The following is a 9,254-nucleotide window of genomic DNA, read 5'->3' as shown; positions in this document are numbered from 1 at the left end:
AAGAGCCTGGGGAACCGTGATGTGAAATGAACTAATGCCCGTTCCCAAACCTCCACAACGGCCCTTCTCGCCCGATCAGGCTGCAGAACGACGCTCACGTTTCGTTCCGGTTCATCCCGTCCTCCCATGGGACAGGGGAGCGACATAGCTGCAGGGGAGCCAGCTCAGGTAGGGATTATTGGGGGGGTTCTGATCTGTTCCTGCAGGAGGGAGAGGGACAGCAAATACACGGGAGAGGGGAAGGTTTGCACCGTCTGGTTTGGAGGTTGGAGCGGGGCAGGAAATGCACAGGGTGGAGAAAGGGAGGAGACCAGGGGGTGGCAGACCTGCTGGGAGTTGTTTAATAAGTGGCCTAGATTCTTGGAACAGACCCATGAGGTTCGGAGGTGGAAGTGCTCCAATTTGGTGAACAGAAAATAACCCACGTAGATGGGGCTGGGAAAAAGGACCAGACTCCTAGTGCTGGAGCCTGACCCAACTAACCAGTGGGTGCCTTTAAATATGAAGGGGGAAGCCACCAGTCAGGCTTAGGGGAGATTCTCCTGCCTCATATCCAGCTCCTCACAAGGAGGAGGGTGTTGGGCTTCCTACAAGAGATCTCTCCCTAGACCCTGCTCGGGGCAGCATCTCCGGTATCAGTCTGTGGCTAGTAGGTGTGTGATGGATCTGCTGGGAGAGAGGAGGGGTGTCTCTTCGCCCCCTCACCCTGGTGTTTCCTGGGTGCTCTGAGCGGGGTGGGGGTGGGACTCTGTTAACTGCGGTCCACCCAGAGTTTCCGTTTGATTGTCTCCTCTCCCCCGTGAATAGTGGGGCTGTGAGTGGGGCAGCAGGTCCTGAGTGTGGGGCTCTGGCTCTTTCAGGAGCCGGTGACCTTTGAGGAGGTGGCTGTGTATTTCACCAGGGAAGAGGGGGCTCTGCTGGACCCCGCTCAGAGAGCCCTCTCCAGAGACGTCATGCAGGAGACCTATGAGACTGTGACCTCGCTGGGTAAGGATTCCTGTCCCCTTGGTTCTTGGAAGGGGAACTGAAGAGATGAGGTTCACACCACCCCCACAATGCCACCTCTGCTCTGTCCTGTTCCAGCATCACCCCAGCATGCCAGTGACACACACACGACCAGAGACCCTCCCCTGCTGCTGAACGCTGTGGGAAGAGAGCACAGGAGCAGAATCGCACAGTGTCAAATACCTCCTGTTTGCACAAGTAAAACGGGGGGTTAGGTCCAGCATAACGAGCAGAAGCTTCCTACCCCTGGCCTTCTCTCAAACCCTGAGCCTTCTCCACCCAGACCAGAATGTGCTTGGGGTGTAAGAAGCAGGCTGCTGGGGTCAGAGCGGCTGGTCCAGGGTTACTGATCACACAGACCTTGAATGCTGGCTGGGGGAATCCAGACAAGGGAGCTCCAGCAGCAGAGGATTGAAACTCAGCCAGGATTACAGATGACACAATTCCTCACTGCTCCGGATTGCCCCGTGCATGGGACAATGGCCTCGGTTGCTGGTGAAAATCCTTGAGACCTGGAGAGTTGCTCCCCACATCCCCATGTGCACTAACCACAATCTACCTTCTCTGCAGACTTGGTTTTTTGAGTCCCTCATTCCTGAAGTCACATGACCCCGATTCTTATTTTTCACATTCTGCTTTTCTAGACTATTTAGAGTCTGTTGCTTCTGAATGATAGTTTCTAATTTCCCAGTGTTCTCCACAGCCAGGGATTTTCCTACTCCCTCCCATTGCACTGGACTCACTAGGTTCCCTGGTATTTCAGAATGGCCACACTGGGACAGACCAAAGGTCCATCTAGCCCAGTGTCCTGTCTTCCAACAGTGACCAGCGCTGGGTGTCCCAGAGGGAATGAACAGAACAGGGAATCATGAAGTGATTCATCTCCTGTCACCCATTCACAGCTTATGACAAACAGAAGTTAGGGACACCATCCCTGCCCATCCTGGCTAATAACCATTCACGGACCTGTCCTCGATAGATTTCTCATGATGTTTTTTGTTTTTTGTAACCCTATTATAATCTTGGCCTTCACAATGTCCTCTGGCAAGGAGTTCCCCAGGTTGACTGTGCGTTGTGTGAAGAAATACTTCCTTTTGTTTCTTATAAACCTGCTGCCTATTAATTTGATTGGGTGATTCCTAGTCCTTGTGTTCTGAGAAGGAGTAAATGACACTTCCTTCTTTACTTTCTCCACAGCAGACATGCTTTTATAGACCTCTCTCATATGCCCTCTTGTCTCTTTTCCAAGCTGAAAAGTCCCAGTCTTACATATCTCTCCTCATACAGAAGCTGTTTCATACTCCTAGTCCGGGTTTTTTTGCCCTTTTCTGAACCTTTTCCAATTGCAATGTATCTTTCTTGAGATGGGCCGACCACATCCGCACACAATATTCAAGTTGTGGGCGTACCATGGATTTATATAGAGGCAAGTTATGTACTGTCTTATTATCTGTCCCTTTCTTAATGATTCCCAACACCCTGTTCGCTTTTTGACTGCCTCTGCACCCTGAGTGGATGTTTTCAGAGAACTATCGACAATGACTCCAAGATCCCTCTCTTGAGTGGAAACAGCTAATGTGGACCCCATCATTTTATATGTATAGTTGGGATTATGTTTTCCAATGGGCTGCACTAGGTGCTATCCTGACATCTAGGACTGCTGAGATCCTGCATTCAGTGATATCCCTGCCCTTCCTGTTCCCTTTCTCCACTGAACCCCACCAGCCCATTCTTAGTGTTCCCAGCTTCCCCAGGACTCTCTCATTGTGTCTGGACCTCTCTCTCTCTGCAAGAAGCAGTTCTAGGGAGACTTGTCCTCTGTCTGGAGTCTTCAACTTCCTGGACATGGATTTACTTTCTCTGTGTTTTAGGAGATGCTTTGAAATTGAGTGTCTGTGACATTAACCACAGTGCAATCTTGACTGGTTGAACAGCTGTTTCCCCTCAGTTGCCCAAGCTGGGGTGGCTTTTACACTGCTTTACTGTGAGAACAGCCACTCCTGGGCAGTTAACACCCAGTCTCCAGCATGTAACTCGCTGCCAGCTACACAGTATTGAGCGCTGTTAGTCAGCGACTCACGAATTACAGTGCACCACAGGAGAACCCCAGAAAATTCTCTGGTCCCGGACTTTTGTGCATCTTTCACTGTCCAGCACACTACTGAACGACGCAAGGTCTTATGAAGTCTGTCATTTCATCAGTGGAAAATGACACGTGCCAGCCTTGTTATCCCAAATGGATTTTCCAACACACTTTAATCCCAACACACTGGTTAGATGAAACAATAAAATGAGATGGCTAACTACCGGAAAAAAAACCATATTAATTGACTACAGGTAATGAGGTATAAAAGCCAGAATTGTTTACAAAAGAAATGCAAGATAAAACCCAAACTAACATCTAAGTTAACAAGCTAAAACGGATACAAAGCAAATGTTTCTCTCACTATATCCTGAGGCAGGCTGGCTGTCCTTTCAGCCAGAAGTCCCCCTAATTCGCCCCTGCTGCCAAGTTCAGTTTCTTCAGGAGCTGTCATGAGCAGAGGAAAAGGGGGAGAGAGAGAGTCTCAAGCATTTTCCTCCCCTCTTTTTATAATTCAGTCCTTTGTACGACAAACAACTTCAGTTCTCAGCTGAGTCATGGTGACCGGCTGTCTGTTGTAGCTATGAGCTTCAAGTGGTCCCTGTGAAGGAATGTAAATGTCTTCTTCACACCTTCCCCCTCCTGGAGAATGGCAATTTGACCAGCTGCTTGCCTTGCTGTCTCTGAGGAACTGGTCTGAGGGTGTTCCCCAGAATTGTAACTTTTTCACTAATAGGATACAGTAAAATCTCATAATTTTACATAGTGTTGCTACACATATTTTAACAGGAGGATAATATTCTGTAGATTATGCATTTTCAAATGATACCTCAAACAAGCCATACTATGTAAATAATTGATCATAGTTTTCTAGAAGAGTGAACATAGGGGTTGTGACAGGGTCAGGCCAGATGGCTTCAAGTACCCTTCAAGTAGCAAGGCTTCAAGTAACCTTCAAGTAGCATTTCTTTCATGAATTATAATTTCAATATAATTCATTCTATTTTCACAGAAACAAGGACTTTCAGGCTGTGGAAATGATGGTAACCAATGAGGCAACGAACGTGTCCGGTTCCAGTTTCAGACTTGCAGATACTCGCATGTTGAGTCCTGATTCTCTGGTTTTGTGTCTGATGCTCCGGCTTCACAATAAAGCTGATGTTGGCACAGCTGCCCCCATGTAGCTGCACTGGTGTAGCATGCTATTACAGATGCTCTAAGCCAATGGGAGAGATCTCTCCCGTCGGACTTCATTAGTCCAGCCCCCTCAAGCTATATGTCCTGCTGACGTAGCGCTATCTACACAGGGCGTTAGGGCTGTGTAACTACATTGCTCAACTCTGGATTTTTCACAGCCCTGAGCAATATAGTTATACCGATAAATGCCTTTAGTGTAGGACAGTTTTCTCTTGTGTTTTATGCATTTACATCCCTTCTCCTCTACCTCCTCCTACTTTGAAAGATTAAAAAGTGTGAAAAGAGAGAGTTTTTTTTTCCTCGTGATGCAAACATTCCCACATAGGAGACCCCTTCCACCAACACACATGGCAGAAGAACCAGCGATATATGAACTCAGAGAATTGGTTGGGACCTACGTTGGGACAAACCAGAACTAGAGCCAAGGTTCAGTTGTTGGCAATGGGGATTAAAAGAAAATGAACTCATATGATAAGAATTTGAGCTCTTTGAATATGTTATTGTTTCCAATGAAAATGAATTTATTGGTTAAAGAGTAGGAGACTAATTGTGTGATAATCTGAATCACTTTGTAAAACAAAGTGTCTCATTTTTTTGTTTTGTTAGTCATACAGGAAGTGACAGCTGATCTTGAAAAGTTAATTTGCTTTAATTTACCCCCTGTAGTGTAAGGAGTTCTGGTAGAAAACCTCACTCCAATAGATGTGAGGTTTTTCTGGTAGAAAACCTCACTCCAATAGATTTTAAATTTTTGTGTTTCAAATAGAACTTATTTTGCTTAGTTTCAAAGTCTATTTCTAGTGAAAGCAAAATTATTCGAAGAGACAATTTGTAGAAGTTTTTACAAGTTCTTACACTTAGACTATAAGGGTCACTGACTTCCCCACTTCTCTAATTTGCAAAGGAAAGTCATCTGTCATAGGATGTGTTCAGCAGGTAGGAAAGTTGCAGTCCTCAATCACCAAGGAAAAGGCTGAAGTCAATTACCTTTTAGGCCAATAAGCCATCTAAAGTCTGGTCTATGCTGAAAAGCGATGTTGACGTAGCCACCTCTCTCAGGGGTGTGAAAAGTCCACTCCACTAAGAGAAGTAGTTAATGTGACCTCAGCCCCAGCGGAGACAGTGTTAGGTTGTCAGAAGAATACTTCCAGTGTTTGAAGTATAGACAGAGCCTGAGACAGACTGATCCCCTATGGGAAGTGAGTCATGACATGAATTCCAATTTTGACCCATTTCCCTATATGTCAGAGAGGTACTAGTATGGAGGGCTGGGCCAGCTGTCCGATCGCCTGGTTCCTCAACTGTAGCTACAGCTCTTCGTACCCATCCACCCAAAGACTGAGAGAAATGGAGAGTTCCAACTGTTGTTATTTTAGTATCTTATTGTTCCTTTCTCTATTTTTTGTGCTGGCCTTTCTATTATATCAGGGGGTGAGGGTATAGCTCAGTGCTTGTTGTGACAAAGCTCTGTCCTTGTCTCTATGGGTCCCACGTTTCCTGGTGGATTTTGCTAGCCTCAGAGGCTCACTGTGACCCTCCACACAGCCCTTCTCTCTCTCTAGAGGCAAGGGCCACAGCTTACTGAGCCATCATAAGCCAGCAAGGGAGGTGAGGAGAAGCAACCCTCCCTCGCACAATCTCTGTTTCCCAGTATCCATGATTAATCAGGGAGGGGAGGGGGGAGCCCGGGCCCGCCCTCTACTCTGGGCTCCAGCCCAGGGACCCTAATAGTAGCAGCTATGGTAGCTGACTTTTGGGAAATAGGACGTGTACAATTCCCTGGGCCGCTTCCCCACAGCAGCCCCCACTCAGTATCTCCTTCGCTGTTACCTCAGGGCCTCCTTCCTTGCACCTGATGTGGATTTGCACTGCTTGGTTCCTCCAACAGCACGGCTTCCTCCTACAGATCCTGACACATGCGCCTCACTGACGAACTGGGAGGCTTTTCACTAGTTCCAGCCAGGCCTTGATGGGCTTCAGGTATTCCAATCAACCTAGCTATCTCCACTGCTTTCTAGAAGGATCTTAATTGGCCCCAGGTGTCTTGATTAACCTGAAACAACCGCCGTTTGGTAACCATAGTACCAAGGATTTGTTTAGCCTGGGGCTAAAATACCTGTTCCTCACGACTTAACTATAGCCGTCTTGCCTTGCCCCGTCGCAATGTGTGACAAAAGCTTATTGGTGCCAATTGGCAAAGGGGTCACTGTCATTCACAAGCAACTCCTGTCTCAGACCTGACAAATTCACCACACCTCGGACCCAGAGCAGGGGTGGTGGAATCTTCCTTACAGTGGGGGGGCCACCGGCGTCCGAACTGTGACGCCCCCATGACACCCCTTTCGCCCCAGCCCTCACTCACTCCGCCCCTTCTCCCTGAGGCCCCAATCTCACACCGCCCCTTCTCCCTGATGCCACCCCTCCCTCCCTCCGAGGCCACACCCACAGAACGCCTCTTCCCCCAAGGCTCCACCTTGTTCCCCCGTCCGTCGTCCGTTCTTAGGGCTGCTAAAAAGTGCTGGGCCCATGGCCCTCTAAACCCCCCTCGTCCTGCACCCTGACACACAGCCAGGCAGGCAGCAGTGTGTGTATGTGACAGAGACTGCTGGGCTGTGCTGAGCCAGTGCGGGAAGTGGGGGCTGATGTCAGGGCTGTCCTGCTCTCCCTGACTCAGGACTGGGGTGTCCCCTCTCCCCCTGACTCAGGACTGGGGTGTCCCGCTCCCCCTGACTCAGGACTGGTTGCTTCCAGCAGCTGTCTGAACTTAGGGACAGCGTGCCAACACACTCACTCTTCCACAACACACACGCTCCCCGAACACACACACTGTCCGTCCCCAACACACACACACTCTCTGCCCACCATGCCCACGGCAGCTGAAAAGCAGCTGGCAATCGAGTCGGATGCCCATGGAACAATGGGATAGAGAAACCTGCCTCGTGTGGCTGCCCACGAGGCATTGCAAACCCTTCCCAAAGCACCCTGCGGCCAGTTGTACAGTGGGATAGCGTCCCACAATGCACTGCTCTCTGTGGCGATCCAAGAGCTGCTAGCCTGGATGCGCTCCGGTGACACAAGCAGCCTAGTGTGGACATGCAACAGCGACTTAATTAAAACGCTTTAACTAAAGCAGCATAACTCTGTCGTGTAGACGTAGCCTGGCTCCCACTGGGGCCAAGGATGCTCAGGCCCTGAAACTGTAGAGCCAAAACTTCCTCTGGGCAGGTGCCTCGTGGGAGGGGCAGAGAGGTGTGAGCGGTTCTCAGGGCAGGTGAGGGGAGGGGACAGAGAGGAGTGTGTGGCAGGCTGGGCAGGTCTCATGGGAGGGCTCAGAGAAGTGTGGGTGGCGGGCAGAGTCTGTCTCAGGAGAGGGGGCAGAGAAGTGTGGGTGGCAGGCAGACCGTGGGGTAGGGAGCGGAGAGACACGAGCAGCCGGCAATGAGGCCTTGGGGGAGGAGAGGAGCGAGCGAAAGGTGGACCAGCAGGCCTCAGCCAACGGAGACAGAGTGGGTGGGAAGAAGTCCCCCTGTTAATCCAGTGCTATCTACACTGGGATTAGGTTGGCATAATGGCATTGCTCAGGGGGGTTAAATTTTTTACCCCGCAAAGTAATGTCGTTACACTGACTTAATTTTGTAGCGCAGACTTGTCCAAAGAATCACACACACACCTTGGGAGCAAAACTTCACCTGCTTCTCTGCTTTACAGAATCCAACACAAGCAACGCTTGTCCGGCCGTGGGGGGCGTTGGCAGGGAGTCAGGTGTGGGCAGACACCATACGTTAGCCAGAGACGGGCACCATGGCTTAGCTGGCTAAAGCACCTGTCTTGTAAACAGGAGATCCTGGGTTCAACTCCCAGTGGTGCCTTGTTGAGTGGCTTTTGGGGCACCTGGTACTGGCTGCTGTCAGAAGACAAGATACAGAGATAGGTGGACCTTTGGTCTAGCCCAGTGATGCTGGTTTTGCTGTTTAAATTACACGCACAGGCACTGATGATAGAGTGACTGAAAGTTTGGGTGTTAAGAGCTGATAGGTCAGTGGTGCAGTCCCCTCGCAGATGACCCCCTCCTTCTGGGACAGGGGCAGGTCCGAGCTCTCACACCAAGTGGCTCATTGGGGCTGTGTTAGCCGACGGCCAAGGATGTTTGGTGAGGTGCCAGCTATGCCCGTTTATACCATCCGTGACTTTAACCGCTAGGACGCACTGTCCCTTCGCGGCGGGCAGCCCGGGCTAGGCTGACGGATGCCCCAAGGTCCTAACCACCCGTGACTTTAACTGCTAGAGCTCAGAGCTCCTTCGCAGTGGGCAGTCAATACTGACTGACAGGTGCCCCAATGGCAGCACTAAGAGCATCTCCACACCCGTGACTTTAACTGCTAGAGCTCAGAGCTCCTTCGCAGCGGGCAGCCAGGATTGACTGACAGGTGCCCCAAGAGTTTGCCCCGTGGAGGCGGCACAACTCAACGCTAGGCTCTTAGTACTCTCACCTAATGGCCAGGCTTTAGAGCCAAAACGGCTGAGGTTCTTTAATTGTGTCGGCTGCTTTACAGTAAACCAGAGAAAACAAGTCAGGCTTATGCATAAATGGTTACCAAAATTTATTAAGCTAGATTCTAATCATGTGGTTACAAAATTGCTAGTGCCTACTTATTTAAATGTAGAGATGTTACACACACAAACAAGTTACAAAACTGAAGCCACAATCCCAAAGAAAGAAAACAACGTATAGAGCTCTATTTCAAAATATGTGTACACTAAAGATAGGAGATCAGGTGTGGGTGCTTCTTACCCTCCTTGCATCTCTCGATTCCAGCGGTGCCAAGCCAGGATCGGTCACTCAATTCCGCGGAAAGACGAATAAGGGACAAGGCGTAGGGACCCTCTTAGCTGCAGAAGCCTTGGGAGGCTATCACTTATCTGACCCGCAGATAGATAGTGAAAAGCACTCAAGAATCATGGTGCTGTA

General features: G+C 49.7%; 1 non-coding gene across 1 annotated transcript; it reads left to right on the top strand.

The window, feature by feature from the left end:
• The first annotated feature begins 8,080 nt into the window (after positions 1 to 8,080).
• TRNAT-UGU (transfer RNA threonine (anticodon UGU)) lies at positions 8,081 to 8,154 on the top strand. Its single transcript has one exon. It is a non-coding gene; the product is annotated as a tRNA-Thr (tRNA).
• Positions 8,155 to 9,254: the final 1,100 nt, after the last annotated feature.

Source organism: Lepidochelys kempii, unplaced genomic scaffold (genome assembly GCF_965140285.1).
Source record: "Lepidochelys kempii isolate rLepKem1 unplaced genomic scaffold, rLepKem1.hap1 scaffold_246, whole genome shotgun sequence".
Lineage (NCBI taxonomy): Eukaryota > Metazoa > Chordata > Testudines > Cheloniidae > Lepidochelys > Lepidochelys kempii.
The sequence above is the reverse complement of the archived record's forward strand: the minus strand, read 5'-3'. Positions and strand labels throughout refer to the sequence as shown.